At 41.1% G+C, this 27,510-nt stretch overlaps 1 protein-coding gene and 1 long non-coding RNA gene across 17 annotated transcripts in view; one reads left to right on the top strand and one right to left on the bottom strand.

Moving 5' to 3' along the window:
* The window catches only part of LOC147347679 (uncharacterized), a 115,911-nt gene extending 90,488 nt beyond the window's left edge, over positions 1 to 25,423 (bottom strand). For all 13 annotated transcript variants that reach the window (XR_015152468.1, XR_015152469.1, XR_015152475.1 and 10 more), the window contains exon 1: positions 24,691 to 25,423. This is a non-coding gene — a long non-coding RNA (uncharacterized LOC147347679). The remainder of the gene's footprint in view (positions 1 to 24,690) is intronic.
* Positions 1 to 27,510, top strand: part of LOC147347678 (uncharacterized) — a 302,519-nt gene that overhangs the window by 237,746 nt on the left and 37,263 nt on the right. The window lies entirely within an intron of this gene.

The following is a 27,510-nucleotide window of genomic DNA, read 5'->3' as shown; positions in this document are numbered from 1 at the left end:
AAGAAGGCCACCTATAAGAGCAAATTAGGGTGGGTAAATATCTGAGAGGAATTATAATTAGGTCAGAGTGCTTATCCAAAAATGCAGTGGAAAGAAATGCTGTAAGAAAGGGGGATCCATTCAGCAAATAACGAATGATTACTATGTGCCAGGCAGTATATTGCATGGCGGGGACACATATGTTCTTTCAAAATTCTCAGTAAAGTTTACCATCTGATGACACACCACACCTGTGTGGGGCTGATGTTGATTTCCAAGGCAAAGAACAAAAAATGAAAACAATGATTATTTTTCAAAGTTGTTTAAAATATTTATATTGGTTCTATCCCAAAGAGAATCTTATATTTTGATGCATTTTGTCTTATTCTTAATGGAAAGTGTATGGTTGAAGGAGCATCTCTACTAGCAGTTGCTAAAAAAGAACCTCCTTCTGGGATCTTCCAGAGACCCCTGGCAGAGGACCATTCTGGGCTGATTTACAGAGTGGCAGTTGGATTTTCTTTCCCACACCTGGAGGAGCTCAGCAAACAGCCGCTCACAGGTGTCACCCAAGTTTGGCGGAGACTGGCTCCAGCGAGTCTAGCCAGGCTCTGGCTTAACTATTCCGCCCCTCTGGAGGGGCCTGCCTCCTGTGAACTGGGGCTTGAGTGCCTGGATGTGGGTGGCTGAGGGTATGTAACACTCCCTCTTATAACTCTCCAGTCCCTTTCGGCATCTAAATAGTAGTCAAGCACTTAAAATAACACTAAGACACGTTCCACCTTGTCCTGCCAGTCAAAGGAAAGAGGGAAAAAAAAAAAATTGAAACCCGGCATTTCAGAACCCCAAGGGCTTGCCGATTTGTTAGGTTTAGTGGCTCAGAGGATTAAAAAGGCAGAAATATTAGGAAGGATGAAGAAAGAGCCAGCATGCCCATTGAAGCAAATCTAATGGGCTGCTGGGGCCCAGAAGAAAAGGGTCCGCTACCTGAGCCAATCTTATTTATTATTCTTGCTTCACAATTAAAAAAAAATTTTTTTTTAACTAATAATAATTTCCTAGACATTTTTCTTTTTTTGCTATGCTAGTCACATTTCCCAAATCCTTTATCAACGCTGCTCTGCATATGAATGGGCTGTAATTGAACTGTCACATTCATGAAGGTCAGTAACCTTTCATTAGGAAGAATGTGTCTTTCTTGATAAATTATAAAGTCCCTGAGGACTTGAAAGCACATTAAAAAAAAAAAAATCTCTCTCTACTATACCTTGAAAAACAAAATACAGATTTTTCTTTGTTATTTCGTAAGGGTGTGGGAGAGAGTAACTGCTTATGTTTCTGTTTAATTTGCTTTATGTGTTGTTTTTTTTTTTCTTTTGAGCAAGGGGTGGGGAATCTTCTTCACACTCTACCAACCCTGGCTTGTTTTTCTGTCGGCAGCACGATGCAAAATTGTCTAATGTAATCTTCTCCCAAGTCCTTCTTAAAAGCTAAACGGAGAACTTGAACTTCTTCTCTAAATAAATTATAGCCGTTCTGTCTGCTATTTTTAAAAAATGTAATCATGGATATTTTCTTCTCTCATAATATACTTTAGCATTTGATATGGGAAAGATCAAATTCATCGTGTGCAAATAAAGACCCATCAGAGTTATGCATATTCTGCTAATCCTACCCAATGATTTAAGTGGTAATTAACACAGACAAGCATGGAGCCACCCCACCTTCGTGTTCAAGATGGCGGACCTCAGAGTGCTTCAAGTCCTGCCGGGGATGTCTGCTTCTCCTTACATGTAATTTGATTTGAGACCCCTCTGGGAATTTTTAGCCAAAGCTTCAGACTTACTCAACCAGCACTAACTCCCTGCTCTCCCCTTTAGTTCAACTGATGTTTGGTCAAAAACTACAAGTTAGATATGCCTTGTGCACCAGTGTTCTAAGTGGAAAGCATGGGAGGTAGGTGTCAATTTTCAACATAGCTTCTTCATTTGGCTCTATCAATTTTAAGTTAAACTCAAAAGATTCTTCTAGCATCCCTGATATTGAAAAGCACTTGAAACATTTAACATGAAATTTGAAAGACAAAGGTGCATAGACGAAGGCCCACAAGGGACTCAACCCACTCTATGGTTTCTGCCTTACTGACTTATCTGATACACTTAGGACTTCAAGTCTTCACTATTCAAACACATGGACAAGCATCGATATAAAACATAGTCTGCAATAGAAAATTTAAACAAAGAAAGACAGGAGTTGATTTAGCATAAGATGATTCCACTCTCAAAGAATATTACTATCATTTGTAATTCTATATGGCTGGCATGGTGGGTATATCAAAATAACTTCCTGTCAAAAAAACCCAACTATTTCCCCACAGTATTAATTAAGTTCCAGCTAAGAAAATAACCTATGTCAGATAATTCAAGAAGAGGAATGCAATAGTGGAAAATGTTTTCAGTGTTCTTAGAAGAGCCAAGGAGCAGCTAGGGAAGGAAGGTGAGTACCAACCATAGTGAGTAAGTAACTACCACCCATAGGCCTGGAGGAACCATGAGAAGGGGTGGTGTTACTGGGACCTGAGTGCTGACTGCAGCTGCCCACACATGTGAATTGGGATATTGCAACTGAGATCCATGAGTGCTATTATAAAATATGAATTTGAAGAAATCAAACTAATTATTCAACCAAGTATGTCAGATCTTGTGTCCAAAGGGTTCAGTTGGCAGGAGCTGAAATTGTAGCATGTCTGTCTGGTGGGGGCTGGCAACATGCAGGGAGGAACTGAGTAGTGGGAGCTGAAGCCACTGAGAAGATACAGAGGAGACCTGACGTGGCAGAGAGAAATAGGGAAATAAGCTGAGGCCCTCTTCCCTCTGATCCTTCAATCTCCTGCTACTGCTGCTGCTGCTGCTGCTGCTGCTGCTGCTAAGTTGCTTCAGTTGTGTCCAACTCTGTGCGACTCCAGAGACGGCAGCCCACCAGGCTCCCCGGTCCCTGGGATTCTCCAGGCAAGAACACTGGAGTGGGTTGCCATTTCCTTCTCCAATGCATGAAAGTGAAAAGAGACAGTGAAGTCGCTCAGTCGTGTCTGACTCTTCGAGACCCCATGGACTGCAGCCCACCAGGCTCCTCCATCCATGGGACTAGGGCCTCCTGTTGTTAGGACTTACCTGGAGACGACTTGACCAAGAGGTCTGGAAATGCTGATGCAGGGGTCAGCCCCAGCAATACAGGGGAAAAGGGCATGACGGGCATTTGAGAGCAAAGAGACAAATGAGCTGCAGTGAGTTCTGATCAGAACATGCAACTGGGGCAGATGCTAGTGTTAGGTCCCTAAAATAGGTTATGTAGGTGGGAGAATAACAGCATGGAATTATGATGTTAAAATAGACAAGAAGTTAATTCATTCTAGTGGTCAACCAGAACAGTTCCTGAGAGATTTCTCTAGAAGTTTCTTTTTTAAAAAAGGAACTTTCATAAAGGATACCCACTTTGGCAGTTAATGGCCAAAACTAATCAGCCCTGGTATCAACACAGGGCTCCTGGGTGGCCTTTCCCAGGTTACCCTTGATGATTCCTGTGAGTTTAGCTGGTGCTCAGTGCAGTTGCCAGGCCGTGTGCTTACAGGTGCTGAGAATCATGCCTGTATTTCTAAAACATGGTTTCCAAACAGAACTATTTTCTAACAGGTGTATCAAAATTTACATCCAAATAGTTTTTCTTCTTTAAATTCCTTTGGCAAATTGAAACATTAACAAACAAACAAAACTCTTCCCAATAATATACATGGAAGGATAGAATATTCTTGGATGTAGATAAGAGTCTATTTGAGATGCCTTTATTCTTTTTGTTTTTAAAGAAATTCTTAATTATGAGATTTTGTGTTGTTCAGCTTTATTGTCTTTTGTTTTGGCCAGGGACTTCTTACTCTGTATTCTGGGTTACTTCTCCTTACACAGATGAGGAAGGATTTATATGACAGACTAAAGGCACAGCAACGTGTGGCACAAGAGGCTTTGATATAAGCTCAGAATTTCTAAGCCCTTGGAGAAGGGAACTACTCAGTCTCACCTGCTTGATCTCATGGGTTGATGTGGCCCTTACTCTGACAGTGGTTTCAGACTGGAATCCTAGAAGTTCCTGGAAAGTACAAATAGTGTTTGAAGGCTAAAAAGGAATGAGAGGCAGAGGTGAGCAAGGGATGAGGGGTGACTGTGCCTTCCACTCCATCTCACTCACAGAGGCATCGCTAATTAGATTGTGGACATCGTGCTTGACTTCCTAAACCATTCTTCCCGTTTTCTCTTGGTCTCTCATTCTGCACTATGAGAAACTGATTCTAGTTCCTGATAAGTCCTCCAGCCAATCACATAATCTCAAAGTCCCTTCATGAATCGGTTCGGGACCTCAGGCAGAAGCCAATCAGCAGATGCCCTTCTCTGCAGGTATGTGAACCTGGGTGGCTCACTGAGACCAAAGGGAAATAAATTAATTCCACATTAGGAGAGAAATTCTTTCTCTCACCAGCTGTGAACAAAGAGAAGTTGTAGCCTGGGTCTATAGTAGCCATCTCATGACTACTGGGGGGATCAACTCTGAGATTAAACAACACTGAAATTGTTAGGATAGAGAGAAGGGGTGAATTGGATGCTTTACCAAATTATTGAACTGACTCAACTAACCTAAGGATTTCCCTGGTGGCTCAGATGATAAAGAATCTGCCTGCAACGCAGGAGACCTAGGTTAGATCCTAGGGTTGGGAAGATCTCTTGGAGACGGGAATGGCACCTCACTCTAGTATTCTTGCTTGGAGAATCCCATGGACAGAGGAGCCTGGTGGGCTATTATACGCCATGGGGTCGAAAAGAGTCAGATACGATTGAGTGACAAACACAAGCCTAAAGCTCACTGTGACATTTGGAAGCCTTACATAAGGTAATAATGTCCTTGTCATTTAAGCCTGTCTGTTGAGTTGGATCTTCAGCTACCTACAGCAGGGCCTTCCTGGTGGCTCTGACGGTAAAGAATCCACCTGCAATGCAGGAGACCCAGGTTTGATCCCTGACCTGGGAAGATTCCCTGAAGAAGGAAATGGCTACCCACTCCAATATTCCTGCCTGGAAAATTCTGTGCACAGAGGAGCTTGGAATTGCAAAGAATCAGACACTCCTGAAGCAAGTGAGCCCACACACAGCAGGACCCATTATGACTGATAACATTCCGTCTTTAAAGAGATTAAAAATAAAAAACAAAAACAACAAAAACACCACCCTACAGAAACTTCTAAAACACTTCACATTTCAGATAGACATTAACTGTTGCTACTTTTCTAATTCTAAATAGGAAATTTAACTTTTTATGGATTTTAATATACTGAGTTCTCATGTTTAGAAAGTCCTTCTGTGTTTCAAAGGGGCCGCCTTGCTCCATAGTGTATGGCTTTATGAATGATCTCTAAAACAAAACTGTATAAAAATGTCTCCCATCTTTACATCCTGTGTTTTCCTTCCCTCCTTGTGACACTTCCCTCCTTGCCTTCAATCCATCAGTGCCCTCGCTTCATCGTCAGGCCTCCCGAGGATGGCCTTGGTCAGATCCTACCTAGGTCTGTGCTCTCTGGGTATGAATCTTGCCTTTCCTGTACCTCAGTCTTCATGCTCTGTTAGTCACCCCGTGTTGTACTTGTCATGATGGTTGACTGGAATCATTGATGAATTAGTTCTTTGTGGCCAGTAATGGCAATAGAAATTTTAGGTGGGACCAAGGTGCCTTGGGCTTCCTTGATGGCTCAGCAGTAAAGAAGCCATGAGCAGTCCAGGAGATGTGGGCAATGCAGGAGATAAAGATGCAATCCCTGGGTCAGGAAGATCCCCTGGAGAAGGAAATGGCAACCCACTCCAGTATTCTGGCCTGGGACATTCCATGGACAGAAAAACCTGGAGGGCTATAGTTCATGGGATTGTAAAAAGTCAGGTACAACTGAAGCGACTTAGCATGCAAACATGGGCAAAGTGCCTTGCCTACAACAGAAGATCTGGCTCAATCAAAGGGTTAGTGAAATAAATATGTGATTCGACCCCCATTGCATTTATGGTGGAAGAGGGAGTTTTTAAGGTGTTACATCACAGGACTTCGCTGGTAGTCCAGTGGTTGGGAATCTGCCTTGCACTGCAGGGGATGGAGGTTCAATCTCTGGTTGGGGAACTGAGTTCCTGTGTGCCATGAAACAGCTAAGCCTGTGTCCCAAAACTACGGAACCCACATGCCACAATGATCTGGCATGCCTCAACTAAGACCCAACAGAGCCAAATAAATAAATATTTGAAAAATAAAACTAAGAAAGTACTTTATAGAAAAAATAATAAAATAAACTGTTACATCATAACCCCCTATAGATGAATCTATAATAGAATCACAGATTCACTGACCAGACAGTGGACATTTTTGAGAAAAGCCTCTTTTTTTTAAGGCTGTTTGAACCATAGCATTTATTTGACCACGTGCTTCACCTTGTACTAAACCAACCTAGGTGGCAAAAGCGTTCATAATTTTAATAAAAGGCCTGAGTGCTGGAGACAGGTGTTGGGAAACCCACCCTTCACGTTAGCACGAACACCATCCAGCATTCAAATCGCTGCTCACACGTCTCTGCCGGGGCCTGGCAGCCGGCCCTTCCCACTCTGTGCCGCCTCGTGTCTACACAGTGAAAATGAAACTGTTGCCAGTGTTAATACAGCATAATTTATAAGCTGAGAAGAGAACTCAGCATGCATTCCCTTTTCAAGTGAAACAGACTATTTTCAGAACCAACTGAAGGGTGGAGACATTTCTTAGAAACCAAGGCAACTAACTGCTGATTCCCCAGACCCTCTCTGCCTCAGAGAATCCACCTCTCTTCAGGCAGACTGGACCAACTTGGAAAAGCTCCATCTGACACACCTCCTGCCTGAATTATAGAAGGCAGATTTTTCTGATAAGGTCAATCTTTCTAGGCTTCATAAAGTCCTTTAGACCTACAGTCCAGAGAAGGTGCTCAGGGGACGGAAGATCAGAAACCTGGCTTATAAGAGAAGGCCCGTAGCAGAGAATCCATGTCCTACCACTGAGTATGTTTTCAGGAATACCACAAAGCCAGACTATCTCAGAAGCTGGACACAGGGGACAGAAAAGGAAAAGTGCAAGTGTTAGTTGCTCAGTTGTGTCTGACTCCTTGTGACCTCATGGACTGTAGCCCACCAGGTTCCTCTGTCCATAGGGTTTTCCAGGCATGGATACTGGAGAGGGTTGCCATTCCCTTCTCCAGGGGATCTTCCTGACCCAGGGATTGAACCCAGCTCTCCTGCATTGCAGGCAGATTCTTTAACATTTGAGCCGCATGGGCATGGAAGCCTAACCCCAAAATGGATGCCTTGGGATCCAGAAAAAGTTGGCCCCATCCCTATCATATCCATTGTCCCTTGTTTTTAACAGAGAAACTGAGATTATTTAACTGACCCCACCCCTCCCACAAACACACACACTTCCAAATTCTAGTACCACCAATCTTAAGGAGATGAAGAAGAGGGGGCGACAGAGGACAAGATGGTTGGACGGCATCATTGACTCAATGGACATTAGTTTGAGCAAACTCTGGGAGATACTGAAGGACAGGGAAGCCTGGTGTGTTGCAGCCCATGGGGCCGCAAAGAGTCAAACACAGCTTAGCGACTGAACAACAAAAACCTTAGGAGAGATGGGTGGTTGTTAACCAGTGTCAAATATATCTTGCTGATCCCATCCTAAATTCGATAGTTCAGTTCAGTTGCTCAGTCATGTCCGACTCTTTGAGACCCTATGAACCACAGCATGCCAGGCCTCCCTGTCCATCAACAACTCCTGGAGTCCACCCAAACCCATGTCCATTGAGTCAGTGATGCCATCCAACCATCTCATCCTCTGTCATCCCCTTCTCCTCCTGCCCTCAATCTTTCCCAGCATCAGGGTCTTTTCAGATGAGTCAGCTATTCGCATCAGGTGGCCAAAGTATTGGAGTTTTAGCTTCAACATCAGTTCTTCCAATGAAAACCCAGTACTGATCTCCTTTAGGATGGACTGGTTGGATCTCCTTGCAGTCCAAGGGACTCTCAAGAGTCTTCTCCAACACCACAGTTCAAAAGCATCAATTCTTCAGCGCTCAGCTTTCTTTATAGTCCAACTCTCACATCCATACATGACCACAGGAAAAACCATAGCCTTGACTAGATGGACCTTTGTTGGCAAAGTAATGTCTCTGCTTTTTAATATGCTCTCTAAGTTGGTCATAACTTTCCTTGCAAGGAGTAAGCGTCTTTTAATTTCATGGCTGCAGTCACCATCTGCAGTGATTTTGGAGCCCAGAAAAATAAAGTCAGCCACTGTTTCCATTATTTCCCTATCTATTTGCCATGAAGTGATGGGACCAGATGCCATGATCTTCGTTTTCTGAATGTTGAGCTTTAAGCCAACTTTTTCACTCTCCTCTTTCACTTTCATCAAGAGGCTTTTTAGTTCCTCTTCACTTTCTGCCATAAGAGTGGTGTCATCTGCATATCTGAGGTTAGTGATATTTCTCCCAGCAATCTTGATTTCAGCTTGTGCTTCCTTCAGCCCAGCATTTCTCATGATGTACTCTGCATATAAGTTAAATAAGCAGAGTGACAATATACAGCCTTGACGTACTCCTTTTCCTATTTGGAACCAGTCTGTTGTTCCATGTCCATTTCTAACTGTGGCTTCCTGACTTGCATACAGGTTTCTCAAGAGGCAGGTCAGGTGGTCTGGTATTCCCATCTCTTTCAGAATTTTCCACAGTTTATTGTGATCCACACAGTCAAAGGCTTTGGCATAGTTAGGTATCTCCACATTTAGGTTTCTATCTTTTCTCTTTTTATCCAGTGATTTTCCCCTTTTATCCAGTCTCCTAATTACTGAGTTCATTATACTTCTTTTAGGGGTCTGCCATCCCAGATCTTTCCTATGTTCCTTCCATGGCTCCTCTTTTGCCTGATTCCTGGCTTCTTCAGATCCTAGACTTGAATTGGACTTTGTACAAAGATATCTTCCTTTCTTCCATGCCTTGAAATTTTAGACTTATTTTACGTCTGAAACTATCCCCGCTTGCCTACTGTTGGAATCACGTGCTGCCATGTTTGGACACTCCGTTTTTTTGCCTAGCTCCACACTATCGGTCTGAACGATAACTAAACACCAGTTTTAATAGAGTATTGTTTCCTAGATCCCCCTTGGGACGTGATGCCCAGGATTGGAATGGGTCAATTATGCTGATTATCCTGCTAATTCCCCCATTAGGATAGAGAGTCAGGGTATTCAGTGTAAGGATAGACATTCAGGAATAAAACAGGAACGTCCCTACTGCCTGGGAGGAGCATGATAATGACCAAAATCATATTCCATTTCGATGACTTCAACCTTCACAGCTTGAACAGACCTATCACCCTATATGATGAACTTGGCCTTGAACACAGATCCAGCCTGGTGCTAGAAAAACATGGTAATGGGACCTCATGGCCTCTATTCTTGTTGTTCAGTTGCTAAGTGTGTCTGATGCTTTGTGACCCCATGGACTGCAGCACACCAGGCTTCCCTGTCCTTCACCATCTCCTGGAGTTTGCTCAAACTCATGTCCATTGAGTCAATGATGCCATCCAACCATCTTATCCTCTGTTGCCAGCCTCTTCTCCTGTCTTCAGTCTTTCCCAGCATTAGGGTCTTTTCCAGTGAGTCAGCTCTTCACATTAGGTGGCCAAAGTATTGGAGCTTCAGCTTCACCATCAGTCCTTCCAATAAATATTCAGGGTTGATTTCCTTTAGGATTGACTGGTTTGATCTCCTTGCTGACAAAGAGACTCTCAGGAGTCTTTTCCAGCACCACAGGTTGAAACTATCAATTTTTCGGAGCTCAGCCTTCTTTATGGCCTCTGCTTAGTACTATTTTCAGTTCCTAGGTGTCTAGGTACCTGCCTTAAGTAATTTTTTGGCTACATTTCTATTGCTAAACCACCCCTATGTCTTTAGAGTAAAACATTGTATCTCATACAGTCCTATTGAAATTTTAAAAGTCTGGAAATATAAGTTGCCAATCCATTGTTAGTCCATCAGTATCTTATTGGAAATCCTTCATTCAATATTTATTTAATGCTATCATTTCCCTGTATAATACCTGGATGAGAAAGAATAGGACCCAGGACTAATATATATTTTATTATGGAAGAGAAATAAGTAATAAAGAAATAGGTTTCTTTCTTTGAGTTTTTGCTGGTGAAGAGGGTAAGACAGAAATTTATATGGAATGAAGAGCTAGGCATGTGCCTCTGAGATTCACTCAGCTGCAGCATTGCCAGGAGACAAAATAATCCCAGAAAGATGAAAGTGAAGATACAGAGTGAACTCCTAACTCTCTGGGGCAAGTGACTGTCTCCAGTTCTTTCTATTTGCCAAACATCCAGTTCATCACAACCTCCTTTCTACAAGGAAATATGTTAACCCAAATCAACATCAGCACAAAGACATTTGTGTCACAAATCTTGAAATTAATCCTGCTGCTGCTGCTGCTGCTGCTAAGTTGCTTCAGTCGTGTCCGACTCTGTGTGACCCCATAGACGGAAGCCCACTAGGCTCCCCTGTCCCTGGGATTCTCCAGGCAAGAACACTGGAGTGGGTTGCCATTGCCTTCTCCAATGCAGGAAAGTGAAAAGTGAAAGTGAAGTTGCTCAGTTGTGTCCGACTCTGTGTGACCCCATGGACTACAGCCTACCAGGCTCCTCTGTCCCTGGGATTTTCCAGGCAAGAGTACTGGAGTGGGGTGCCATTGCCTTCTCCGAAATTAATCCTAGGATCCTATAAAATGTTATAGTTAAAGTGAACTGTATAAAAACTATCTGATTTCCCCGGACACACCAAGTGAAATTAAGGTGATCCCTCTTTTCCATGAGTTTTCCAAGAAGAGGCAGAGAAAGATGGTTAATATAAGTTCCAAGCCCATGTAAAACAAAACCACTCCAGGTAACTCACAGCTTAGTTAAACCAACCTTGTTAAATAAATTTTTAAAGCAAAAACACAGAAAGACATGCAGGCACATGGGCCTTGTAAACAACTCCATTCACACTCTCTTGTGATCTTATCCTCTTATTTCTCCAGCACTTTTCCTCTGAATCTACGCTTCATCAAGCAAGGACATCCTGATAGCTCAGGAACATGAGTCCTCCTTGCCTGTCTCTCAGCCACAGGGGTCTCCCTGGCTCACTGTATTGGTGTCAGCTCATGACCTCAGTGTCCCAAAGACTCACAATTTTTTGTTTATAAGCCATGTGGTGACCAGAGTTCACAAACTCTTGTCTAAAAATGCTGGATACCACAGGCAGGAGTCCTTTAAGGTAACACTTTGAGTACATGGTTGATGAATTTACAAAGAAAAGGAGTTTTTGGTTTTCTGTTAAATGTTCCAGTTGATAGACCTCAGCAAGACCTCTCTCATCAGCTTAATGAAAAAAAGAATTTTGAACAGAATACTTTTCTCTTGGTACCCAACATAAACACGATAGATAAAAGTGTAAAACGTCAGACTGCATCTAACAAGTATTCTAGGCCAATACTCTTCTATCGTTAATTAAACCATGGGGACAAAGATCAGAATAACCTTGCCCATTACCTTATAATGTGAAGTCTGTGTTCTGGATGATATGTATATCTGTCCTTCAAAAAAAGTCAAGCTTAAGGTTTTTATCCTCTTTTTAGGTAGTTCTTAGAGATGTCTGTTTGGCCTTTTTAAAGAGCTAAGTGAGCATTTGAGTAGAATGATATTTCTGACTCTTAAAAATGATAATATTATATATAACGTGATACATCTTGACATGATCACGGAATTCTGCTGCATCCAGATACCTTACTAGCCTTAACCATCTGAAACAAATAACTAGGAACCATCTTGCATAGTCCCTGGTTTGGCACAGTAATAGAGTGACTTGCTAAGTGCTGTCAAGTAGACTGTGGTCCCGGGAAATATTCAACAAGCCAGAGACAGTCTTCTTCTTCTTTTTTTAATATTTACTTGTTTATTTGACTATGCTGGGTCTTAGTTGTGGCATGCATGATCTAGTTCCCTGACTAGGGATGGAATCGGGACCCCCTGCATTGGGAGTACAGAGTCTTGGCCACTGGACCACCAGGGAAGTCCCAGAGACCATCTTCTTTGTCTTGATGTCTTATACCCTAGACGCCCACATGTTCAGTTCCTTCACATATAAATGAGGGATGTCCTGGCTCTTCAGAATTTTACAAGACTTAACTAGTGAATGTTCAAAAAATATATATTTAAATTCACATTAGAAAGAGCCATCTATAAGTCCCTGCACTTCCTTCAGGAACAGTTCCAAAGGCAGAAGTGAACAGTTCCTCTAATGTGTGACTCATTTATTAGAATTAGTTAAGGTCTCATCATTCTTGCTTATTGCAAATATCTCAAGAGATATTTGGATGTCAAACAGTTAGAAGGTTCTAATACATTATCAACTCCCCAATTGTCTCTAATAACAATGTAAATATTTATAAATTCATGATGACACTAGATTCAAAAACAATCATTATCCTCTTTCTTACTATCTCAGAGATCAAAGTATGTATTTCCAAGACCTTTGCCCTAAAATAGCTGAATGGTATCAAAGACAGAAAGAGAGGAAAGTCTAAAGAAGAGTAAAGAGAAATGACAACAAAATATGATGCTTAATCCCATATTATATCTTCTAAAAATATTTGTTGTTGTTCAGTAGCTCAGTTGTGTCCAACTCTTTGCAACCCCATGAACTGCTGCATGCCAGGCTTCCCTGTCCTTCACTGTCTCTCGGAATTTGGTCAAACTCATGTCCATTGGGTTGATTCCTTCCAATGAATATTCAGGGTTGATTTCCTTTAGGATTGACTGGTTTGGTCTCATGCAGTCTAAGGGATTCTCAAGAGTCTTCTTCAGTACCACAGTTCAAAAGCATCAGTTCTTTGGTGCTCAGCCTTCTTTATGGTCCAGCTCTCACATCCATACCTGACTACTGGAAAAACCATAGCTTTGACTAGATGGACCTTTGTTGGCAAAGTGATGTCTCTGCTTTTTAATACACTGTCTAGGTTTATCATAGCTTTTCTTCCAAGGAGCAAGCGTCTTTTAATTTCGTGGCTACAGTCACTGTCTGCGGTGATTTTGGAGCTCAAGAAAATAAAGCCTAAAAATATATGTGTGTGTGTGTGTGTGTGTGTATCAGCATATTTTGAGATGACTGGGGAAAACTAAATATGGATTGTTTATTAGCTAATCATATATAAATGTTTCATCCCTGAGTGTGATCACTGTATTTGGTTATGAAGGAAAACGTCCTTGTTTTTAGATAGATGCTGAAGTATTAACATAAAATGTCACCATGTGTGCAACTAATTTCAAATGTCTCAAGAAGAAAAGTAAGATGATAGATGGATGGATATATAGATAGATAGATAGATCAGATCAGATCAGTCGCTCAGTTGTGTCTGACTCTTTGTGACCCCATGAATCGCAGCACGCCAGGCCTCCCTGTCCATCACCAACTCCCGGAGTTCACCCAGACTCACATCCATAGAGTCAGTGATGCCATCCAGCCATCTCATCCTCTGTCGTCCCCTTCTCCTCCTGCCCCCAATCCCTCCCAGCATCAGAGTCTTTTCCAATGAGTCAACTCTTCGCATGAGGTGGCCAAAGTACTGGAGTTTCAGCTTTAGCATCATTCCTTCCAAAGAAATCCCAGGGCTGATCTCCTTCAGAATGGACTGATTGGATCTCCTTGCAGTCCAAGGGACTCTCAAGAGTCTAATCCAACACCACAGTTCAAAAACATCAATTCTTCGGCGCTCAGCCTTCTTCACAGTCCAACTCTCACATCCATACATGACCACAGGAAAAACCATAGCCTTGACTAGATGAACCTTTGTTGGCAAAGTAATGTCTCTGCTTTTCAATATGCTATCTAGGTTGGTCAGAACTTTCCTTCCAAGGAGTAAGCGTCTTTTAATTTCATGGCTGCAGTCACCATCTGCAGTGATTTTGGAGCCCAGAAAAATAAAGTCTGACACTGTTTCCACTGTTTCCCCATCTATTTCCCATGAAGTGATGGGACCAGATGCCATGATCTTCGTTTTCTGAATGTTGAGTTTTAAGCCAACTTTTTCACTCTCCACTTTCACTTTCATCAAGAGGCTTTTTAGTTCCTCTTCACTTTCTGCCATAAGGGTGGTGTCATCTGCATATCTGAGGTTATTGATATTTCTCCCGGCAATCTTGACTCCAGCTTGTGCTTCCTCCAGTCCAGCGTTTCTCATGCTGTACTCTGTATATAAGTTAAATAAGCAGGGTGACAATATACAGCCTTGACGAACTCCTTTTCCTTTGGAAAACTGGTTCCTTTGGAACCAGTCTGTTGTTCCATGTCCAGTTCTAACAGTTGCTTCCTGACTTGCATACAAATTTCTCAAGAGGCAGATCAGGTGGTCTGGTATTCCCATCTCTTGAAGAATTTTCCACAGTTTATTGTGATCCACACAGTCAAAGGCTTTGGCATAGTCAATAAAGCAGAAATAGATGCTTTTCTGGAACTCTCTTGCTTTTTCCATGATTCAGCGGATGTTGACAATTTGATCTCTGGTTCTTCTGCCTTTTCTAAAACCAGCTTGAACATCAGGAAGTTCACGGTTCACATATTGCTGAAGCCTGGCTTGGAGAATTTTGAGCATTACTTTACTAGCGTATGAGATGAGTGCAATTGTGTGGTAGTTTGAGCATTCTTTGGCATTGCCTTTCTTTGGGATTGGAATGAAAACTGACCTTTTCCAGATAGATAGATAGACAGATATAAAGAAAAGGTGGCAAAATGTTAACAACTGGTGATTTCCAAGATAAATATGAAGGTAATGACAAAAGGTGGCTCTTAACACTTTTCTTGGAAATTTCTCTATAGATTTGAACTTTTCAAAATAAGAAGAGTTAGGAAGTTGAAAAACAACACAGAGTGGGGGAGGCAGTGTGTGAAGTAGAATTGAAAAAATACCAGTCATTTGTTGATGACCATGGCGATTTATGGGAAGTTCGTCAAACTAGTTTTTCTTCCATATATTTTAGACGTTTCTATAAGAATAAAAAAGTTTTTAATAGAACAGGAATATTCCCTCTTCACCTCATCTGTTAGTTTCCCCCATACTCTGTTTGGATCTGAGCCCCTCTCCACTTTAAATACTTAACCAGCCACAACACAGCCTTGTTTTTGTGACAGGGGAGAGGGCTCTAAGTTGAGGTGGTACCTGTGTTGACAGCAACTAAATAATGTCTACCCCAAAACCCACAGTATTAATAGGGCACTGGCTTAAAATGATGCTATGCACTGGAAGGAGAGGACGAATGTAAGAACAGTATAATTTAAAAGAAAGCGTTGGTGGAAATAACCTGATGTCCGTGGATGGATGAATGGACAAAGAAAATGTGGTATATCCATACAATAGAGTTTTGTTCACCCTTAAAAAGGAAGGAAGTCTTGACACATGCTACAACAAGGATAAACGTTGAAAACATGCGGAGTGAAATAAGCCAGTCACAGAAGGACAAATACCATAGGGTTCTACTTATAAAAGGTACTTAGAATAATCAAATTAATGGAGACAGAAAGGAGACTGATGGTCGCCAGGGTCTGGGGAGTAGGAGTGGGGAATTATTGTTTAATGAAACAGAATTTCAGTTTCAGAAGACAGAGCCCTGGAGATGAATGATGGTAATGGTTGCACAACAGTGTGAACGGACTTCACTTAGAAATGGTTAAAATAGTACACATTTCACGTTATGCATAGTTTACCACAATAGGAAAGAAAGAAGGGAGGAAGGAATACAGGCACCAAGTCTCTGTCTTTCTGCTCTTTGAAATGTTGAGGCATCCTCATGCCTCATGCTTGCAATTCCATGGGTAAAAATGTTGTCTTTGCCATGACTGTGTACACTGCAGCTACTGGTAGGAATTATCACATTAACACAGCCCCAAACCTGGCTGCCAGGAGGATAGGAGTTTCCTGACAACAGGAGCCTTTCTGCTGCCCTGAGGGGAGACCCTGCTGGGTGGCCCCACAAAATCCCAGCTCACCGAGTGGTTGACTTGGGGCGAGGGGAGAGGGGAAGATTTCCTGGTAATGCTTCTTGTAATACCTTGTTAGTGCTTGTAATCAACATGACTGGGATGAAAGAATTCTGGCTTCAGAACAGATACGTCATGCTTTAAATTAAATCAGATCCCCGCCGTGAGCCACTTACTCCCTTTCTTCCCCACAGCCAGGGAAACAATTCAGAGGTTTCTCTGCAGGGTTAGCAGCATGAGTGACCTTCAGTCTTTCCACTTAAAATCGATTCAAGATGATCACAGTGGCTTAAATAAAAGTCTCCATCCCACTCTTCTTCCCAGCATCTCTGTCTGTCTTACCTCCTCTGTTTCTGTCTTTGTCTCTCTCCTGCCCCCTCCCTCCCTCTCTCTCTCCTGTCCCCTCCCTCCCTCTCTCTCTCTCTCTATCACACACACACACACACACACACACACACACACAGATACTTTCATGTTTATTTCTCTTCTGCATATGTGCCTAAGACTTGCTAAACCCACTTCCAAAGGCATCTCATCACCCTTCCACCTGGCTCAGAACTGACAGCAAGATTTTTCACCTCCTCGCTCTCCTTTCTCTTCTCTGATGAACAGTGAACCAGATGGCCATTCCCCAGTCTCCCAGCATGGGTTTGACTGACAGGGGCCTTTGATAAACCTCTGAAGAATGAAGTCATCTCCAGGTCACCGCGGCAGCCTGGCCTTTAACACCCACCACACAGACCACCATTATCTGCTGAATAGGAGACAAAGGAAATTAGCCCTGCTTCCCTCTCGTCCCCATTATTTCCAGCCTGATTTAAACAAGGAGGCAATGAGATGCCCTTCACTTTCCTCCAAAAGGTACAAATGTCAGCTGTTAAAAAATGCAAGCAAGAGGCTTTTCTGTGTTAATGGCTGGGTTTCTTTGTTAAAGCTGAGGAGTGGAAAGTGTGGTTAAGCACTGCCTTTGAGAAAAGACTTAACAAGCTTCTCAACAACTTCCTTAACTACCCATACCTCAGTCTAATCCATAGGTATTCTTAAGCCTTCAGGTTTCAACTAGAAAGGAAAGATGGATGTGAGGCTTCACTTCCAAACATGGGGTCTCCCAGGTGACTCAGTGGTAAAGAATCTGCCTGCTAATGAGGATACAGGAGACCTGGGTTTGATCCCTGGGTCAGAAAGATCCCCTGGAGCAGGAAATGGCAGCCCATTCCACTATTCTGCTCTGGAAATTTTCATGGACAGAGGAGCCTGGTGGGCTATATAGTCCATGGGGCCACAAAGAGTTGAACATGACTGAGTAGCTGAACACACAAAGAACCTGGAAAGCTGAGTAGAAAGAGTTTTCCATCATGTTACTTCTGCAATTGAAAAAGTAGAAAAAGGATCCCTCCCCTCTTTCCCCAAACATTCTCCCCCGAGGAACTAAATGTTTAAGTCTCAACAGAACTAAAAATGAGTTGTGACCTACATCCCTCCAGGTTTGACAAGGAGATTGTTTCTGGTTGTCTCCTGCCATGCTGTGAAGGGCAGGCCTGTGTCTGTGTGTATGTGTGTATTTGGGTGTACTCTAGTTTGTTGCTATAGATGAGTACTTCAGCTTTAGCTGGAGAATGGAAAATTATGGCAGAAGTGTTCATTATTGCGAAGAAATTTGTTTCACAATTCCATCTCTCTCTCTCTTTAGTTGATAAGTCATGTCCAACTCTTTTGACCCTGTGGACTGTAGCCTGCCAGGCTCCTCTGTCCATGGGATTCTCCAGACAAGAATACTGGAGTGGGTTGCCATTTCCTTCTCCAGGGTATCTTCCCAACTCAGGAATCAAACCCGGGTCTCCTGCATTGCAGGCAGATTCTTTACCAAGTCATCTATGAGGGAAGCCCATTCACAATTCCATAGTCGTTTCTAAGTATTAAGGATCGTGGCACATTTTCTTTAGATAACAGCCTAAGAAGGCAATGTTTGCTGTTGTTATCATGCAGATTATAATACTTTAAAATTGTTGGTTCTGCAAAACAGCCAGAAGACTGCAGAAAAAGAGCAGATATCAGATAAATCATGACAATTCAGAAAAAATTAATGACTCAATCAACAGACATCAGAGCCAGACATTGTATTAGGTCCTTCTTGTGATATCAATTTGGAGGCAGAGTCCCCACAAAGAGTTTATGATCTAGATAAGGAAACACAAGTAAGGCTAGACCTCGTTCCTAAAGACTAGGCATTGTTGTTTAGTTGCTAAGTGGCCTCTGACTCTTCGCAACCCCAAAGACTGTAGCCTGCCAGGCTCCATCCACGGAATTCTCCAGGCAATAACACCGGAGTGAGTAGCCATTCCCTTCTCCAGGGGATCTCCCAATCCAGGGATCAAACCCAGGTCTCCTGCATTGCAGACAGATTCTTTACCATCTGAGCCACCAGGGAAGCCGAATTTATACTTCCTTCCTGTATTTGTTAGCTAGGGTAGCCATCACCAAACATGGCAGACTGGGTGAGTTAAACAACAACATTTAATTCTCATAGTTCCGGAGACCGGAAGTCCACCATTAAGGAATTGGTAGGACTGTCTCCTTGGCCTGCAGGTGGCTGCCTTCTCACTGTCACCTCACATGGCCTTTCCTCTATTTGTGTATCCCTGGTGTCCCTTTCTCTTCTTGTAAGGAGCCAGTCATATGAGATCAGGATCCCACTCTTATGACATCACTTAGCCTTAGTGACCATCTTAAAGGTCCCACATCTAAATACAGGCACATTAGGGGGTAGCATGAGTTGCTCAGTCGTGTCTGACTCTTTGTGACCCCATGGACTGTAGCCCACCAGGCTCTCCTGTCCATGGAGTTCTCCAGGTAAGAATAAGGGAGTGGGTTGCCATTCCCTTCTCCAGGGGATCTTCCCAACCCAGCAATCAAACCCAGGTCTCCTGCATTGCAGGCAAATTCTTTACCATCTGAGCCACCAGGGAAGTAGGGCTTCAACATATGAGTTGGGGCGGGGGAAGGGTTTACATGATTAGGTCCATAACACTTCCTTTAGCAATGAGAAGGTGAGGAAGTGATGAAATAGGGGATCCACAAGCTGAAGAGTTGCTTTAGAACTGCAATTGAGTTAATGAAGAGAGGGGACAAGGAAGAGACAGTGTAGGAGGTTATTTCTATAGGCAACAGGTAAAATGGGCAGGGCCTGGATTTGATTTTGGCAGTAAAAAGAACCGGAAGCCAAGTAAAAACATTAGGGAAACATTAATAGGATATGATGACTGATTTAATATGGCAAGCAAGAGAGAAAAGAGGCTTTGGGTTATTAATTCTGAGAGATTATGGAGATGGTGACCTATGAAATGAGAATGGAGAAGATACTTGTACTGCCAAATAGAGTGGAAAGTTCTTGCGTTGTGCAGTCACACATGCTGCTTTAAACATGTAAAGGTGGTCATGTTTTAAATGTGTGATTTTAACAATTCATTTACCATTTCATTACTCTCATATGAAATTGGGATGATAGAACCAACTTAACTGGGTGGTTTCTATTTTATGAATGAAAAGATATCATATAATTCAACTATGACATAGAATTCAAAATTACTCTGACAGGTTTCAGAAGAAGCTTGCATGCACGCATGCATGCTAAATCACTTCAGTAATACCCAACTCTGTGCAACCATATGCACTGCAGCCTGCCAGGCTCCTCTGTCCATGGGATTCTCTAGGCAAGAATACTGGAATGGGTTGCCATGCCCTCCTCCAGAGGATTCCCCAGCCAGGGATCTAACCCTTATCTATTACACCTACCTGCAGTGGCAAGTGGGTTCTTTACCACTAGTACCAACCTGGGAAGCCTCAGAAGACTCTTAAATCTAGGTAATTATAAATATTATTGGTTTTCCTTTTAGTTGGAAATCTTCTCCCTGATATAGAGAAGCAAATTGGTAAGTTACAGGCTGTGTCAGGCTGTGACCCAGTTCTTTGAAGATATAAACAACTGTCCCTGTTCTATAAATTGAGTCTTTACAAAACCAGAAGTGTGGCTCTGAGAGCAATTCAAAGCCCACCTAGCTTTACTAATCCCCAAACCTCACCTATTTATCTCAAAATTCTAAAAGCCGAGGACATTGGAAATAGAACTGTCCTCCATTCAAGGGAAAAAAGGGAAAATATTAAATTAATATTACACACTAGATTTCAGATATTAATTATCTGACACATAGATAAAGTTTTAAAACAAAAGCTACAAGGTCTCCATGCAACTGTCTGTATGTTTATGTTTAATATTATACATATGTCTATGTATATATTAAATGACAGTTTCTACCTCTAAATGATATTAAAAAATTATTTATTGAATCACTTAAAGGAGTCCTATTCAAGTTGGCTTAGATACAAATGAACACTCACATAAATTAAGGATTTCTAAAACTCTCAGAAATACAAACTTTGACCCAGGCATGTTTTGAAGTTTGCATGAGCTGGGATACTCTTTGATAAATAAAACTAGTTTTTAAATTGTTGGTAAAATTAAAACAGGCATTTCTTCAGTGTTGTCAGCATTAAAGATAAAGCAGAGATACAATTTACTTTCTACCTAGGTTTGCCAGTCAAATAAGCTTATGTTATGTCTACTAAACATTTAAAATTATAAAACTATAAATCCAACTTAAGAAACAAATGTGCAAAAAAAAGTTAACTGTTTGATGCATGTCAAGCATGGCAGTTAAAAAAAAAAAAAAAAAACCCCGGAAAGGAAGAACCATATTTTTAACTTTCTGGAGTCTTTGTCTTGGTGATATTTTTATACTTGCCTGCTTTATCAACAAGAAAAATAACTTAAAATAATGGCTAGCTTTGTTATTTGTCTCGTGAAATTTTCACAAGCAATTCAAGTATAATTAAGAACATGTGAATTAAATAGATGTCTGTGGGATAAAAGTTTGCAAATGAACTTTTCAACATTAATTATGTTTAAGTATGTTTACTTAAAAGTAGTTCCAAAGATCGGTTTGATAACTGAAAGCCTTAAAGCTATAGAAAGTTAAATTAAATGGTGAATATTCATTGAATGTATAGGTTATTTCAACATGAGATAGAACATTAATTGCTGAACAAAAGTTTGTTTATCTACTTTCGGCATCTTGTGTTTATGTGGTATAGAGAAGGTAGATTTATTGGACCAGTTAATGAACATGAGAAATTTTACTCTGAAAACACATATGCCTTTAGAAATTATGAAAGGATATATTTATAAATTTACTATAAAATTATAGTACATGGAAGATAGTTCCCAGTTGCTTACTTCTTAGTTTTCACTGAAAAGAAAAATTACTCATGGTTAAAAATTCTAATGAATATATATAAATAAAACTATGAAAAATAATAAGAATAAATTATCATCTGTAAAGGAAAGGAAGATGTATTTTTGCTGAGGAATGTTCAAAGGACACATTTAAGGGGAATAGAATCATCTTGAGCTGAAGCAGAAAGATTGATACAGAATGAAAAAACACAGAAGACAAAAATTAGATAGATTTTTAAAAATTGTAGACAGTTGTGGAAAAGAAATTTTATGTGTGATTGAGTTGGTAAAGTTAAATTCACACTGTCTTTATCAGACCTTTGATTACTTAAGAAAACCGAATATTTTCAACATTAAAGAGTTAAAGACTTTTGTTTTTAACAGTCATATAACCAATATTTATCTTTAGTTTTATAGTGTCACTTTGGTTAAATAGGTAGTTAAGTTTTATTTTATATTATATGATTCTGTTTAGTCAGATATACATACTTTTCGACATTCTTGACAGCTTCCCCAAATTAAATTCTAAATAGAGTAATATTTTTTTTTTTTTACTTTAAAAGTCTAAACTGAGATTCCTCATGCTGGAACTTTTGTTCCAGCAAAGGAGAGTTCACTGTTTTTGCTGCACCTAAGTAAATAATCAGGCCGGGTTTCATAACATTCAATTTATACTGAAAAGAAATTAGTCTTCGATTATCTTTGATAGAAATGGAGGTGAGTAGACAAAATACATATGTATATTTGACGGAAAACTGTAGCACACTCTTGCGGGTATTAAATTCTAATGCTATACATGGTCTTTCAGATCTTGTTACTTACTTGTAACTGAACTGGATCCTGAATTCTAGTTTCTTCCTATATCTAGCAGCCTCTCCCCAAAACCAGTATTTCCAATTTTTCTCTCACCCTTCTGACTTGAAGTCACTAAAAATTAAAACTACCCTTTTTCCTGGGGCCCTGCAAGCTGAAGTTGGACGACTTGATATAAACCTCAGAGAAATCTTTACGACAGCTCATGTTTGGACAACTTTTAGGCCTATTGTTGTGTGGGCCACTCAGAGAGTTTACTGGAGCAAATGACAACATCCCCAGAGACATTCCAACTCCAAACCAGGAAAATCCGCAAGACTGCCACCCCCTGCCCTCACTCCTGAAGATCACACTTGGAGCCTAACATCTAGAAATTGCTTCAGGACTCAAAATGGCTAGTTTGTTCTAGCCATTAACCTTTTTCTTTTGTTTCCATGGAAGTGCCCAGCACTAAGAGATTAGTACAGAGATTACGAGACCATTCGCTAACTCAGTGTCTGGACTGTGAAACTTCTCAGGGAAGTTTCAGATGGAGGAATGAACACGCTCGGGACACACTACCCAAAAACACGGAACCTTGGCCTATTGACTATTTTAAGCTGGAGGACTTCTGAGAAAACAGGAAAAGCAGAAGAATCACTCTGCCCTTCTCCCCTGAAACAGATCAGAAAACCCTCTTGTGAGACATGCCTTCTCTATACCTGGAAGAAAGGAAAATCCCTCTCTCTGAAGACAAAGGGAAGCCAAACAAACAGATCTTGCTAAGTTTCCCCCGGTTTCCTGCACTTATATACCCTTTGTCCTACCACATTTCTCGTGACTCTCCACTTTTCAAACTTAGCATACACCAGAAGGTCTGTTTTCATTTCCTATGAAGACTCCCATGTCACATAACATTCATATGAAATAAATCTGGAGGAAAAAATCTGTATGCTTTCCTCTTGTTAATCTGTCTTTGTCACTTTAATTTTCAGGCACAGCCAGAGACACTAACAGGGTCAAGGAAACCTTTTTCTTCCTCTACACAACCATAAAAACTAACAGAGAGCACACCTCTGTCTCTCTTTAAATATCTATATGTTGTATATTTAAAGAGAGAAAGAATCCAGTATATATATATATGTGTGTGTGTGTGTGTGCATGCTCAGTCTTGTCCGACTCTTTGCAACCCCATGGACTTCAGCCCGCCAGGTTCTCTGTCCATGGGATTTCCCAGGCAAGAATACTGGAGTGGGTTGCCATTTCCTTCTCCAACATATATATATGTGTGTATGTATATTTGGAGAAATGGAGAATGACGTACTCAACATGAGTTGACTGGGATAGCAGATTCCTTGGTTTAGAGAATATGTTCCCATTGAATATATATCAGTATGCATTACTATATAACACAGCATATATTACTATAGCTTCTCCCTGCTTTGTAATCTTTGAGAAGAGACCCAACAAAATTTGGAGAGAGATCTTGTCAAACCTTCACTTAATATTTTGATTTCATGGCTACAGCTCTCATTGTTGCTGGTTCAGAAAGCTTTCCTTTCCTCTTGTACCCAGTGCGACTTTTAAATAATTTTAGTGATGTTTAGCATCACAAAAGCTGGTTTTATGGAATCACAAAACTGCAGAATACAAGGGAACTCTAGAGAATACTGTTTAAATTTATTATGTAGCTTTATTGGGTCAATGCTCATAGTTTTGAAGTAATCTTCAGGTCCCTTGAGATTCAGTGCAGTTTTTAAGAATGTTGATTATTTCACTTCTTATATTTGGAATTGAATTCTTTGAAATTAATTATACAAAAAGTAAGGAAAACTTACAGAAGTAAAGCATCTTGGTATTGTATGGAAATTTAAAGATGTTCTGAAGTGAAAGTGTTAATCGCTCAATTGCTCAGTCGTGTCTGACTCTTTGGATTGTAGCCCATGCATTGTAGCCGACCAGGCTCCTCTGTCCATGGACTTCTCCAGGCAATAATACTGGACTGAGTAGCCATATCCTTTTCCAGGGGATCATCTCCAACCAGGGATGGAACCCCGGCCTCCTGCATTGCAGGAACTCCTTGTGGCTCAGACAGTAAAGTCCACTATACACTATCAACCTGTGAAACATACAAGAAACAGACTCCTGCCAGATAATCTGTAGCTTTCTCATCCACTTAGCCATAGCTCCTGGGAAAAAACTACAAACAAACCAGTGACCTGAGCTAATTTAAAAATCCGTCTTCTTTTGGTGAACATAATTGCACTCTGACGAGTCTGTATCTCAACATGGCCATCATAAGAACACATCAAAACACAACGTATTGAAACTGATCAAAATGATGAACACACAGAAAATGTACAGTGGTTACAAGGTTCCTGGTTTCAAAGATAATAAGACAATTATTTGAATAACTCTAAATACAAGGAGTAAGAAATAGTGTAAAAATCTCTGAGAAATACCTGATGCTATGGTCATCCTAGATCCAAGTCCTTTTGGAGGCAGAGAATGGCAAAGTCTTACATGGAGGAGCAGCCATGGAAATCAGTTTATACAGACACAGGGCCTCAGATGGATTTGGACAATTCTGAAAGAATTAAAAAGGAACCAACATATAAATAAAAACGAAAGGCATCACTCTTGACCAGCCTGGCTATTGGAATGCCCAACAGCCTGCCATGCAGGAAGGACAGAGCCAGTGATAAACATCGCCAACTGAGAGAGGAGTTTTTTCACCTCTCAGCAAGGCTGAATAGAAGGAATTTAATTTGCCTGCTTGGCTCTTATGCAACGCCAGGTAACCGTAGAATAAAGAGGGCTTTGAGGGAGAAAGCCAGACTTCCCAAACACATTGCTGCAATCATATCCTCCTCTCGTCAGATGCCTGCAGACACAGCGACCAACATGTCCCAGACTGCTCATTGCTATCACTCAGATTCATAAGGCTGTGTCTCCCACCGAGAAGGATGAGAGATATAAAGGCTCCAACTGCTCTCCTTGTGCAAACTCCATGGTGAAATTCCATCAGACAGAAGCCAGCTCTCTGCTGAGTGAATTGAGCCTTTTATCAGTCAGATCTGTATACATTACAGAGAGAGCCAAAGAAGGGGGTTACTGTACACCTCGTATATTTTTAGTTCCTCAGGATTAGTTGCTATTGGACTTAATGTGAGGGGAAGAAAAGAAAAAAAAAAAAAAAGACAGCTTCAGCCTTCTGTGTGTATTGGTGGCCTTTCAAGGTCTCCAGGTTTTGCTGGACTTGCCTGCTTACTTTTAGGATATACTCTGGTAGCGCAGAGCATACTAATCTGTTTCATGTTCCAAATTCTATATCAATTTCATTTATGTTTCAAATAATTTGCTGATGAGGGTGTGTGTGTATGTGTGTGTGGTGTGATTACATGAATGCACACAAACTTACATTGAATTGATTTCAGTTTTGAGACTCATTCTGTCCACAAGAACAGCATAATAAAACTATTTCAGTTGGCAGAATCAGCTAGGAAACTTTTGCAAGTCCTTTACTTTCTTCATTGACTTTAGTTACTGCTGAAGAAATTCCCCTGGGATAATAAACACAAAAACAAGCAAATCCATAAAATATGTGGATGCAGAGATAGAGCTAGTATTCATGTCACTAAACATATTAAAATAAAACCAAACCTGGCTTTTTAAACTTGGTCTCTTGCAAAATTTTGAGACTAGAAATAACCCTTCTATCATGGTATTCACTCCTATAATTATTTTAAATGTCAGTCTTACTACTTCCCCTTCCAACCTGGTGCTGTGTGTATAAAACAGAGCTCAGCCTGGTGCTCCGTGATGACCCAGAGGGGTGGGACCAGGGGGCGGGGGGGTGTGAGAGGGAGGTGCAAGATAGGGGGGATATGTATAATTATGGTTGATTCATGTTGTATGGCAGAAACCAACACAACACTGTAAAGCAATTAAACTCCAATTTAAAAAAAATTTTTATGAGCCACATTAAAAATAAAAACAGATGAAAAAAACAAAACAAAAAAACACCAAAACAGATGAATCTGATTCCCAACTTGAGACTGGTTCACATTTACTCATAAGCCACTTTATGTACTCTCTTCCAGCTTTTTCTTTGATGCTGTTAAATAAGTAAGCTTTATCACTGTCTATTCTGGGATACATTTTCAAGGTACTAAAGTGAACATCCATCTCTTTAGACCTAAATGGCTTTATGGGCCTACAATCCGTTCACTCATGCAGGGCTCCAAGCTCAGAAAGTTCCTGGGCTTGGTTTAACTCTCTACTGTTGCTTCTTGAAATTCTTGATACTTTTTGGACAAGGGGCCCTACTTTGTCATTTCACACTGACCTTGCAAATTATGTAGCCAGTTCTGTTTTTAGAATCAGTGAACAACTGGTGGAAAAATTTGGATAGGGTGAGGGGTGAGAGACTCTGTTGGGGTGCTAATTCTAAGCTCTTAACCACCCCCAAGTTAGGTTATCAGAGAGCCAATTTTCAAAGGTGATAGCACTGGATGGTCAGTCATGACTGCTCAGGAAATAATTAATTAAGCAATTACTTTTCTAATATTTATTCAACAAAAATTTACTGAGCAAAAGTCTTGAAGATGGACCAAATGAAGGTTTAACTCATTAATTATATTTGAGCTCTTTGGCAGTATTAATTTAAATGAGCAATGGAGAAAGCCTTATGCATGATTATTAATTATTTATCAATTCTTATGTAGAAGGTAATATATTAGATATTAAACTTAGAATCAGAAAACCAGGTTTCCTAGGCATTCCTTATGATCATCTGTGGCCCCTTAAGCATTTTGGGTTTACAGAAGATGAAACTGAGGTTTAGAGAATTTGAGAAACTTTCCCAGAATTACATTTGGACCTGAAGAACCAAGCCTAAAACCCAAGTACATAGGACAAAAAAGTGGTGCTCTTAACACAAGGTATCATTACCCTGCCTCGTATTTTGCCATTTATCATCCAGCTCTATACCCCTGGGCTTCCCAGACGGCGCTAGTGGTAAAAAACCTGCCTACCAGTGCAAGAGATACAAGAGACATGGGTTTGATCCCTGGTCAGGGATCCCCTGGAGGAAGATCCCCTGGAGGAGGGCATAGCAATCCACTCCAATATTCTTGCCTGGAGAATCCCATGGACAGAGGAGCCTGACAGGGTTCGGTACATAGGGTTGCAAAGAGTTGGACATGAGCAAAGCAACTTAGCATGCATGCATGCATCTGTACCCCCGTCGACTTCTTTCCTTCTCTAGAACTGAGAAGGTA

Source organism: Bos grunniens, chromosome 23 (assembly GCF_055505025.1).
Source record: "Bos grunniens cultivar Pamir isolate PY7600 chromosome 23, Bosgru_T2T1.0, whole genome shotgun sequence".
Classification (NCBI taxonomy): Eukaryota; Metazoa; Chordata; class Mammalia; order Artiodactyla; family Bovidae; genus Bos; species Bos grunniens.
This window is presented reverse-complemented; position numbering and strand designations above follow the sequence as displayed.